General features: G+C 35.7%; 1 pseudogene; it reads left to right on the top strand.

The window, feature by feature from the left end:
* Positions 1 to 853: 853 nt before the first annotated feature.
* LOC111730173 lies at positions 854 to 972 on the top strand (annotated as a pseudogene).
* The last annotated feature ends 11,275 nt before the right edge of the window (positions 973 to 12,247 follow it).

Here is a 12,247-nt window from a genome sequence, read left to right as displayed (position 1 = left end):
GAGGGCAAGCAATCCATGTTCAAATAACCACTCCAGGAAATTCTGGTGCTCATTAAAGTTTGAAAACAACTGCTCTTGATACCAGACCAATGAGAGCCATATCAGAGATTTTTAAAAATTCTTCACTCCACCAACAAGTGACATTTAACAATAGTCAGCTGTTCTCATAACAATTAACCATGGGGATAGATGTAGCCTTCTATAGGTTCTCTCTAGCCTCCCGATGCATGCCCTGGTTGGCTCTTAAGGATTCAAGATTTACTTTACAATTTTCAGAAAAAGTCAAGAACTTTGTCCTGAAAGCCAGTTTCTAGGACCACGCATCCATTTCCTGCTTCTCCCGTCACTGAAGTAAATAATGATTCTTACATCGTTATTTACTTCAGGATTCATAACTTTAAGAACTTTAGCACTCGACAAGTCTCAACACACTGGGAGACAAGGCTAACTTGAACTGGAATTGAACCTGCTGTCCCACTCAGACTAAATGGTCTGGTTGGCTAGCTTCTGCCCCAACCCATGTCTTTCTCTATTTAGTGTTATTCCTCTCTTTTCTATCCAGCAGAAGTTGCCAAGTTGTCACATATTCTAAACCCAGTACATTGTGACTTGTCTGCTTTTTCCTGTATCTTAAAATTCAGCCCCCAAACACCAAATGATACCACTAAATGAGTGGTTGTCAGTCATCATTGTTATAAACTGAACTGCGTCTACCTAAAATTCATGTTGAAGCCCTGGTTCCCAATACGACAGTATTTGGAGACAAGCCTTTAAGGAGATAATTAAGGTTAAATGAGGTTATACTGGTAGAGCCCTCATCTGATAGGATGTTATCCTTATAAAAAGTATAAGAGTCTATGGCCATGCTATCCTGAACAAGCCCTATCCCGTCTCATCTCAGAAGCTAAGTAGGGTTGGGCCTGGTTAGTACTTGGATGGGAGACCACCTAGGCAGACCAGGTGCTATAGGCGTAAAAAATAAAAATAATAAGAGATTGTAAACTGATGAGGTCCTTGCAATCTGTGAGGTCAACCAAGGGTTGCCTCACTTAAAAAAAAAAAAAAATAGGTAGAAGAGAAAGCAGGGATCTCTTTCTCTCCATAAGCACACAGAGGAGTGGCTGAGGGAGGATACAGAGAGAAGGCAGCCATCTACAAGCTAGAAAGGAGAGTTCTCACCAGAAACTATCTTTGATGGCACCTTGATCTTGGACTTCTAGCCACTAGAACTGCGAGAAAATAAATTTCTGTTGTTTAAGTCACCTGGTCTGTGGTATTTTGTTATGGCAGCATGAGCAGACTAATACAATCATATGGGGGTGGTTTTAAAAACACATACCCCTAAAAAAATGATTCAATTTGTCTGAGGTGTGGTCCTTGCATTAACACTTCTTAGAAGCTTCCCAGATAATTCTGTGTGCAGTCAAGGTTGAGAAACATTGGGACTATTCCCAGTTTTAAAAAATTGAGCTCTTAGGCCTATTTTTTAAAAAGTCTGTCCCATTGACATCACTTAGAAGATATCTTTAGATTTAGACATATTTGTTCTCCTATTTCAAGGAATCCCCAAATAGATAAGGAAGACATGTTTATAGCTTGCCAGCTTGAGCAACAGAATGTAAACTGAGCTTGAAATTAAAATAACTTTAGAATGAATCAGTCCAAGATTTTTAATATAACAACTTATTAAAGATCTCTTGTTTTCTGTTGCAAGTAATTTTTAATGAAAGAAACAAATTCAATAAAAAAATATTTTTTAAAAAACCTCTTAATAATCCTGTAAACAAAACAGAGTCCTAAACTGGGAGCACAACATTTGAAAAACATTGTCTAAATTTGGACTAAATTAAAAGAAATTTCCAGTGATATACATAATTTACCTCCTCAAGAGAGTAGTACAGCATGGCTGGCTGGAAGTAAATAAAAATTTTCTGAAAAAAAAAATCCCAATAATGTCTCCAAATTGGAAAGGTTCAGTTGCAGAAAATAAAATCCACTCTAGTTAGCTGAAGTGGAACAAGATTTGATAAAGGAAATTAACTGATTACAAAATTGTTGGAAGAGCAGGACGAAAAAGACAGCTCCCAAAGCCACACTGACTCTACTATGATCAGGAAAGCTGCTTCTGCAGGAACTTAATTAGAATGCTTCCACGTTCTAAATTAGGAAGCTTTAGCAGATGACCCCAGAACCATGCAATGTCTGTCATCCTCTATTTTCATAAGCAAAATGGATGCCCCTCATCCTGCCTCTCTACCAGTGTGACTCAATTACTAATCAATGTATCATTAAAATGCTTCTGATTGGTGTAATTTAAATCATGTCCAGAACCTTAGCTTTAAGGGAACACAAAAAATGTGGGTTTGTTTTTTTTTTTTTTTTTCAGTTTCTCAGCCATTGACTCTAGAAGATTGGAATATTTGTTTATAAAGCTACTTTCTATATAATTAGCATCCATATACAACCTACTTTTCATACTTGTATTTCTAAACAACAAACAGTCTCCACAACATGCCCGTCTGCTGCAGGTTTCCAGCTGTAGACTGGAAGTCATATGAGACATTCAAGAGGATTACTAGTGCTCCAGACTTACTCCTCTCTCTATTTCCTCCTTGATAATAAGAATCAATCATATAAGCCAAAAAAAATTAGCCTCCTTTTCCTAAAATAACCAGTTGCATCCCCTAGAGGTAGTAATTCTCTCTTAGATACTAGGAGCTCTAAACTAGCAAAGCCAAAAATTTCAGCAACAAGAAGCAACATTTTAAAAGTAGGTCATTTGTATTACATTGGTATAGTAGTAAGAGATGTCGCTCCCAAATCCTTCACTTTGTTTTTCGACATTATATATTCCAGCTATGGGAGAAATATGTTGGTCAGTAGTTCAGAGTAAATACCACATCCATAAGACAGCATTCGAATCTCACAAGACGTTATTTTTTAGCTGTCGTAACTGAGTCTTCAATGGTCCATTTCACCATTTTATAAAGGAAACTGATTCTGGATGGATATTACCAGTGAATCTCATAAGTAAGAACCTGATGCCTTAATTTTTTGCTATAAAATCAGTTTTTTTGATCAGAAAAAGTATTGTGTGTGATACTGTGAATAAACTATTTACTACCTCCTCAGATATTTGCTGGCAGAAACACAGTAAGCAGAGAAGGAAAATCCAAATCTAGTTGAGTAACTCCTTTACAGTAAGAAAAATCACTATTCTCCCCATAATAGAAGGAGCTTAATATAATCTATCTACCACTAAGCCACCTGAGCATTATTCTGTTTCTGGCAGTTTGGACACTTAGTTGATATGTAGCCATATCAACTATGGTGAAGGAAAATTCATGTTATTGAGCTGTTCATTAACCCAGTGAACAAACACTGCAGTGGCTTGAGAAAGATTTTCTCTCTCATCTACTAAGTGACCATTATGTTCACTTGATTTTGAGAACCTCATCTCCAATGTGGAATCCTTTACGAAGCAGTCATAAGGGACATACGACTCAGCCTCTGGGTCCATCCTACCTCTTCCTCAAACTTCGATGTCCAAAATCCTCCAAACTTATGTTACCCAACCCATTAGCCATTAGCTGTTACCCATGAATCAAAATGTGTACATACATTGTTATCGTTCATTCCAGACAAGATAGCCCACTGGGAGCATTTCCTTCTTCCACTGTCTTCCAGTAATACCCTCGAGCAAAGCTTTAATGCTTCAGCAGTCAGTCCACTTCCATCTCATGCCACATATAATGAGGAAGAATCTAAAAACAGACTTGACTTTTTTTTTCTCAGATCATATGGGGCTTCCCATGAGGTCCTGAGTGTAAGTTGAGGGAAAAATGAAGTGCAGCAGAGGACTTGCACAAGTCTTATACCATGTATGATAATTTCATTTGATGACAGAGTGATGCTGAACATGCCCTAATTTATGACTTAGCAAATTAGACACCACTCGGTTTATGAGAAGTAGTTCAGTGTGTATGTATATGTGTGCATGTATACACACACACGTGTGTGTATATGTGTGTGTGTGTATGTATATACCCTTTGGTTGTATATCCAGTCTCTGTTAGTCTAATAGCACACCAAGACCTGTTTCTCAAAAGAATAGTTACTTGCCATAGAGCATGGCATGTGTGGATCCTGATATATACCTATATATAAGAACTAGCATTTGGAAAAATAACCACAGTATATGTATATCTACCTACCAAAAATACTCTGTGGTAGATATAAGCCAAAACTTCATTTATCACTAGAACCCAGAAGCCCCCGCTCTGACCAGTTAACCATAGTGGCAGCTAGGTCCCTATGAATTCATTATAGCTCAGAACCAGTATCAATAATTACTGAAAGATCTGAGATTTTCCTTTGCCCAATACACCATTATCTTTTTATCAGCAATGGGAAGATTTACAGCATGTATTTGTGATGTTCTGGTAGTCTTTCTTCAAGGATACTGATCATTGGTTGATAAAATTTAGATTAAATGATGGCCCAGGATGAATAAAGATGCCAGAAATTATTTGTCGTAATAAAAAAGGAGGAATCTGAAGTCACAGGGAGAAGAAGCAATGATTTTCTTTTACTAAAGAGACTCTGTATCTATGTATTGACTTAGGTCTGGGAATTGGTGAGGAGGCCATGATTACCATGATGTTTCAGGTCAGGCCTCTGTTCCCAGACCTCAAGTGTTCAGTGAGCTGCACATTTATTTCATTCCCAGGGCCACAAGATCAATATTCTGTCATCAAACCAGTTCTGCCTAGTGAGATAACTATGCCCAGCTGTCCTGGTATGGTTGGTGACACACTTGCCCTCTGCTACATAAAATGCTATCATTCCCACTAAAGTTGGGATTCTGGCTAATGGAATCATGTTCTGTTTTCACTTCCAACAGATAGAAGACGGACATGGCTGTCCCCTATCTATGTATTTATCAATGATCTGAGTACTCTTGAGAGACGTCGTTAAGGGGTAGTTGAGTTGATTACACATGTTAAAGACATTCTAACATTCTTAATCCCCTAAGACTTGAATTTCTACTTTTTCATGGTACTAGGAATTCCTGGCATCTCAATTTCATTTAGCCTAGGCCACCACTAAGTCTAGGACTCATTCAGCCATCAGACCAAACAGAAACCTCTCAGATGCTCAAATTATACACTGAGTCCCATATCTCTGGTAATTGTGTCCATATCAATAACTTTACCCCATCAAAGCATAAGTCTATTAACTTAAAAACCCATTTCACAGATAATCCCCAGTTTTTTGCTGTTATAAATATATTTGCAAAATTATTTAACTCCTTTTGTTTATGACTTTTCCTCTAAAGCTTGCTTTCACAATTATTCCTTATGACATGCAGATCTGATCTAGCTATACATGTGGAAGCAATAAAGATAGTAAGGGTGCTGTAAGAAGAGAACTGTCAATCTTTTGCAAGGGACCTGCTTTATAAAAGTCTATTCTAGGGTCTTCAAGCAAGTCAAGATCAACATCATCAAGCGAGAGAGAAGTTGCTTCTGCTGGCAAGGGGGACTTGATAAGGTTCGGGGCACAGAGTATGGAGATTTATCTAAGTCCTCCTAAATGACATCATTTCAATGATGGGGTCTGACTTTTTCTAAGGCAATGTTTTCAATTATGTGAAAAATAAATGGCAAAATTATAAATTCAACCTATCTTATATTTCAACAACCTGCAGCACAGACTCTCCATCTAATTTCCATCTAAATTAGTCTTGAGGCTACAAAAGATGAGAGAGTCTTTAAGTATGCTTATAAAAATTCCTTGATTCTCAGATGGCTCCTTGAGCTGAGAATTTAAAATATTGAGCATATTTCTTCCTTTCTTTCTTTCTTTCTTTCTTTCTTTCTTTTAGCTCACCAGCACAACTAAGAGAAAAAACAATCCACTCCAAAGTTTTTTTCTTCCTCATTTTGCCATCATGGTCTACTACAGTGGATGTCCAGAGGTGATCATTTAAGTAACTGCTCACTCTGTGCTGTAGTTGCCTTTAAACAAAATCGAGTCTAACTTCTTTGATGTTTTATTGCCCATAACCACTTCTGGTACTAATTACAGTATCACTCAGATCTCAGATGCACACAACAGAATTCACTTTAACTGGTTTAAGCAGAAAGTGTTTTATATAAGGAATTATCTGCTTCCACAAGTTTGGAAGAGCTGGAGGAACAGGCTCCAGGCTAATCTCTCAAGACCAACTCCTAGCCCTCAGAACCATTATGTCCATGTTGTGATTGAGAAAATGACCATCACCGCTGCAGGAAGGTAACAAATCAGTAGTTCATTTGTACTATTGCTGACTGCAAAGCCATATTAACTCCGTCATGACTGGGACCCCTGCCACCACAGAACACACTGACACACTGAGAACACAGTGGCACCACATCATGACAGGAAGCAGATGAGGAAATCATCTGCATGTTAGGGGGTCACAGTTTCACATGATGGCTCCAGAACCATGTTGCTTCCCCCACAACTGACACCCCCACTCTCTACGTCTCTTGCCCATGTTTATTTTTTAATAAGAGTCTCATACAACAGCATCTGGTTGATGAAACATAAATCATATCTGGAGTTCTGACTTCCTGAGATCTAGGAATGTAGTTTCAGCATACCAGAAAAAACTTAGGGTGGATGGTGAGTGAGCTATTATCACTTGCAGTTCCCCTTTATACTGATTATCGGAAACATTTCAAAATCACAATATTAGGCCTATAAATGACACCACGTCATGCCTTATTTTTTCTCTGCCCTAAAAATGCTGATACAGCATGTAAAATTTACAAAGAGCCATAGTTAGAACAAATAATTTATATCCACAAACTACACTATAAGGCAAATCATATTGACAGGTGTACGAAAACCTATGGTGCTTTTTTAACAGCTTTATTGAGGTATAATTGACATGCAGTACACTATATAGTTAAAGTATACAATACAAGTTTTGATATATAGATACATTCATGAAAACATTGATACATTGAGATAATAAACATATCCATCAGCCTCAAAAGTTTTCCCAAATTCATTTATAATCCATCTTTTATGGGGGTTCTTTTTAATTTGTCATTGAAACAAATTAGCCAATTCATTCTTAAATAAGGGAACAAACCAAATCCCCCTCCCAACAGAGCAAGATATGTTCTCAAATCCAAAAAGCTAAACTTTCAGTACAAAAATTCTAATTTATTCTTAGGAAAAAGCTTAATATGTTTGGACATAGCCTTAATTCTCTCTTTACTCATCAGAAAAATCAACATAACTGAATAGATAATATAAACCATTGGCCTTAGTGTATATAACAAAATGCTGATGTATAGTTATTATCACAAATATCTCTCCAAACTTGGATCAATATAAAAAAATTTTACTTCCTACAAGTGAGGGCACATAGTATTGATAACTATGTTTATCAGTTACTGAGATGAGCAGGTCACACACAGGGACAATTTACAACCAATGCTAAATAAAAGGTACAATAAATGAGAGTAGGAGGAACAAAAGAAAGATTTTGTATTTACTAGAACAAACCAAAAATATTTTTGATATTAAGTATATGAGAAAGAATGCCAGGCAGTAAACAGTTCTACTCAACAGCAACATAACACTCAACACTACCAAGGGAACCATGTAATACATTTAAAATATATTGCCCTCAAATTCTAGTATTTAGAAATGTGACATGAGCATAAATAGGATGGGAACCACTGGGAGGGGAAAAAAACAAATGTAAACCAATGGTTCTTAGACTTTGCCTCAGAATCACCTGGAGGCTTCTTAAATGCAGATTGCTGGGCCTCGCCCCTGAGATTCTGATTCGAGAGATCTGAGGTGGGGGTCCAAGAATATCTGGTAAGTTCCCAGATGATGCTGGTGCTACTGTTTTGCAGACCACAATACGAGAGCCACTACCAATCTAGATTTCCAGTTTAATTCCTTGGAAAAGTATTCAAATAGGAGTCAGAGAAGCAGAGGGTAGAGGGTTGGGGGCTGCCAATAAGCCTTGGCCAACAATATGAACACATAAATAGAAGGAACATCGAACTAAGGAATAAAAAGCAGAGGGAAAATAAGCAAGCATGTCCTTTATGCAAAAATTCTGCCCCTGCCCCAAAAGAAAACAAGATTAAAGTCTGGCATAAAAGTATAGAAAAAGAACACAAATAGGAAGAGATGATTCAAGTAAGAAAAGAGATATTTAAGAAAATAATTAATTGGATATCTAAAGGAAATTAGAAAAATCAAAACCTCTATAAAACAAGAGATGAAAAATGAGATGATATGACCAAAAAATAATAATGCTAGGACGAAAAGAGAAATGGCAAAGGAAAGTGCAAAAAAATAAGGGAAAGAAACACCATTAGGGAACCTAACATAGCATCTGAAGCAGTAAAATATAAAAGCAGAAAAAACAAAATCCATAATGTACAAGGCAGACTTGAAAAAGCCACATAGAAATAAAGAAAAAGAGGACAATAAGAAAAAAATTTAAAGAGAAAATGATGGACATGAAGTAAAAGCAACAGAAATCCAATTAGCATGCCTGAAAAAAAAATAATAATTGGAAAATTAAACTTTTTTTCAATGTGTTATACAGGAGCTAGATGTCTGATTTAAAAAACTCTGAAAATGGCCAAAAATAATTACATATCCTCTTGAAATGGAAGTTCAAGTTTAAAGAAAAAAAGCTTCTAAGCAGAAGAATGATATCGCCTCCACTCACATGACTGATGTCTTGCCTCAGTGTCTCTGCCTTAGCCTCATCTCTGCCTCAAAAATATAGTTCAAAGGGCTGGATCATTCTCATCCTCCTCTTTTCAGGTTTAATGTCAAATTCTCAGAACCCTTTCCTGACCTTCCTCTATTAAGTTGACCTTCGAATTACTATCACTTTATCCTAATTATTTGTTTCTTCACAATTATAGTTGAATTTTTTAATTTTCAAAATATGCTATTCTGTTGTTTCCAATAGAATTTCAACTTTACGAGGAGAGAGATTGTGTTTGTCTTGTGCACCACTGTGTTCCTCACATCTACTACTGTGAATAGCATATAGTAGGTAGTCAATAAATGTGTTATGAGAATTAGTAAATAATTACAAAATTACTATAATTAAAACCATATTTTAGGGTGTAAGATCAAATGAAATAGACTAAAGAGTCTAGAATGAGACCAAATCACATATAGGAGTTCTCAATACATTGAAATGTTATTTTAAGATGGCAGAGAGGTATTCGGTACCTGGTGCATGGCTTTGTCATTTGAAAAATAAATAAAGCACAATCCCTCGTATGAATGGTTTTTGAAGAAGTCAAGGAATGATGAAAAAATTGACATAGAACACACAGAAGAAGAAAACAGACTCAGAAAAATCACAAGTGCATGAAGTCAAAAGTTTAGTGTGGCAAGAATTCAGAAAATACTATGAAATATAAACCATAAGAAATTTGCAGATGTTTTTGAAAAGGCTTCTCATGGGACATGGAATAGAAGTTTGCACAAATCTTATTTAATTCTGAAAGGAAAGCTGACATCTGAGTTACATACACATAACACTAAAGCAAGAACTTAAAATAAAAAAGATGGATAGTTTGACTCTATACAAATTTAAAACTCTCATATTACAAAAGCAGTACTCACAACAAATAAGACTGTCTAATAAATGTCAACTCTAATGGAAAGTTGCAACATTATTTGGTAAATGATTATTTTTTCTAATATACAAATAACTCTCACAAATCAATAAGAAAATAAAAATCACGGAAAGACACAAAGAGAAAATCAAACACACACACAACAAATTATCCTACTCGCCCACAAAAAAATTAAAAAACTGAAAAACCAAAATATAAATTGGTGTTAACTATAGTCAAAGACAAAAAATACATTGAAATATTTTTTACCCACTAGATTAGCAATGATTAAAAAAGATCGACAATATCCAGAGTTGGCTAGAATGTAGGAAATAGACAAATACTGTTAGAGGCTTTAGTTTAGAAATATATATAAAGAAATGAACACTTAGATTTAGCAGTTCCACTTTAAAACATTTCTCCTAAGGAGATATGTCAATTGCAATTTCAGTCTTAGTACATCAAAAAGAAAACTCTTATGCTACCAACAAAACTTGTTAATCTCCCAATTTTTCTCATCTTAGCACCTCCTGACACCTAATTGCTCCAGAAAGAAACTTAGTTATCCTCATAGAGAAAAGGGAACCTTCATGCACTGTTGGTGGGATTGCAATTTGTACAGCCGCTATGAAAAACAGCATGACGTTTTCTCAAAAAATTAAAAATAGAACCACCATATGATCCAGAAAGTTGACTTCTGAGTATTTTTTTTGAAGAATCTAAAACAATTACTTGAAAAGATATATGGATCCTTATGTTCACTGAAGTATAATTTGTAATACCCAAGATTTGGAAGCAACCTAAGTGCCCATTAATGAATGATTGGATAAAGAAGTGGTACATATACATATACAAAGGAATATTACTCCGTCATAAAAAAAATGAAATTTTACCATTTGAAACAACATGGAGAGACTTAGAGGGTATAATGCTAAGTGAAGTAAGTCAGACAGAGAAATACAAATACCATATGATTTCACTTATATGTGGAATCTGAAAAACAAAATAAACAAACAAAAGAAAGACAAATTTATAGATACAGAGAACAAACTGATGGTGGCCAGATAGGAGGGACGCTGGATGAAAAAGGTAAAGGGATTAAGAAGTGCAAATTGGCAGTTACAAAATAGTCATGGAGATATAAAGTACAGCATAGGAAATATTGTCAGTAATATTGTAATAACTACGTATAGTGCCAGGTGGGTACTGAATTTATCAGGGGATCACTTTGTCAATGTCTAACCACTATGTGGTACACCTGAAATTAATATAATATTGAATGTCAACTATAATTTAAACTTTTTTTCAATTTTTAAAAAAGAAACTTGGGAATACTGCTAGATTTAATGTAATGGCTAGGTGGAGAGCCAAAGAAAAGAGCAATTAGGGGGATTGTTCTAACCAATGTGTTATATACTTGAAACTAATAATAAAATAAAATTTTAAAAAATAAAATTTAATTTAAAAAAAGAAACTTAGTCATTCATGATTCCTCCTTTCTCTTACATCCTATATCCAACTCAACAAGTCTTTCCAACTCTACCTCCAAAATCTATCTCAAATTCATCCTCCTCTCTCCTCTCTAGTGTTTACATGCAATTCAAACCACCATCTCATTTTCCCTGTATCTTTGCAATAGCTTCCTGACTAATCTTGCTTCTACTTCATGATCTAACCCCAACAATGAAGCCAAAATTAAGGCCTTTAAGTGAAAATGTTGTATGCTTTAAAGTAAACACTCCAAGTTCTGTAATTTCTGCCATCTTTAAAAACTGACTACCAAACAAATAACAACGAACCCTCCCCCACTCCTCATCCTGTTCTAGTTTTTTCCCTGCTCCCTTTTATAGAAAAAAAAAAAAAAGAATCAATTGTCTATGACTTGCATCTGGCTTTCATCCACGCCTGATTTTAAAACTTCTTTTGCATGATGAATTTTACATTATTAAATCCAACAGTCAATTCTCAGTCCTCTTCCTGCTGGACTCCCCAGCTACATTTGACACGTTGATCATGCCTCTTTCCTCAAATATTTTTATTCATTTCCTGTTTGAGATGATATCACAGCTGCCTGATCTTCTTCCTACCTCTGGCCATTCCTTCACTAGATCGTCTATGAGATCTCTAAATGGTGGAATTCCCCAGGCTCCTTTCACAGATATCTTTTCTCTCTGCTTACTCACTCCCCATCTGGTTTCACCCATTCCTACAACTTTAAATATCATCCAAATGTTAATATCTCCAAATGTATGTCTCCAGTCCTAGCCTTTCTCCTAAATCCAGGCTTGTATATTCAATTGCCAATTCAGCATCTCTATATAGAAGTTTAATAGGCATCTATGATTTAATATGCATAAAATACAACTCTTAATTTCCCCCTAAAAACTTATCCTTCCTTGGTCTCCAAAACTGGCACTACCTTTCACTATTCACCATATAAGGCAAAACTACTGGAGTCTTGTTTGACTTGTTTCTTTCTCAAAGACTCCATATCTGAACCATTAGTAAATCCTATTGGCTCTTTCTTTCCAATACATTCTGAACATAACAATGTCTTACCACTCTGCCCCTATCATTTACGT

The sequence above is a fragment of the Pteropus vampyrus genome, unplaced genomic scaffold (genome assembly GCF_000151845.1).
Source record: "Pteropus vampyrus isolate Shadow unplaced genomic scaffold, Pvam_2.0 Scaffold9, whole genome shotgun sequence".
Lineage (NCBI taxonomy): Eukaryota > Metazoa > Chordata > Mammalia > Chiroptera > Pteropodidae > Pteropus > Pteropus vampyrus.
This window is presented reverse-complemented; position numbering and strand designations above follow the sequence as displayed.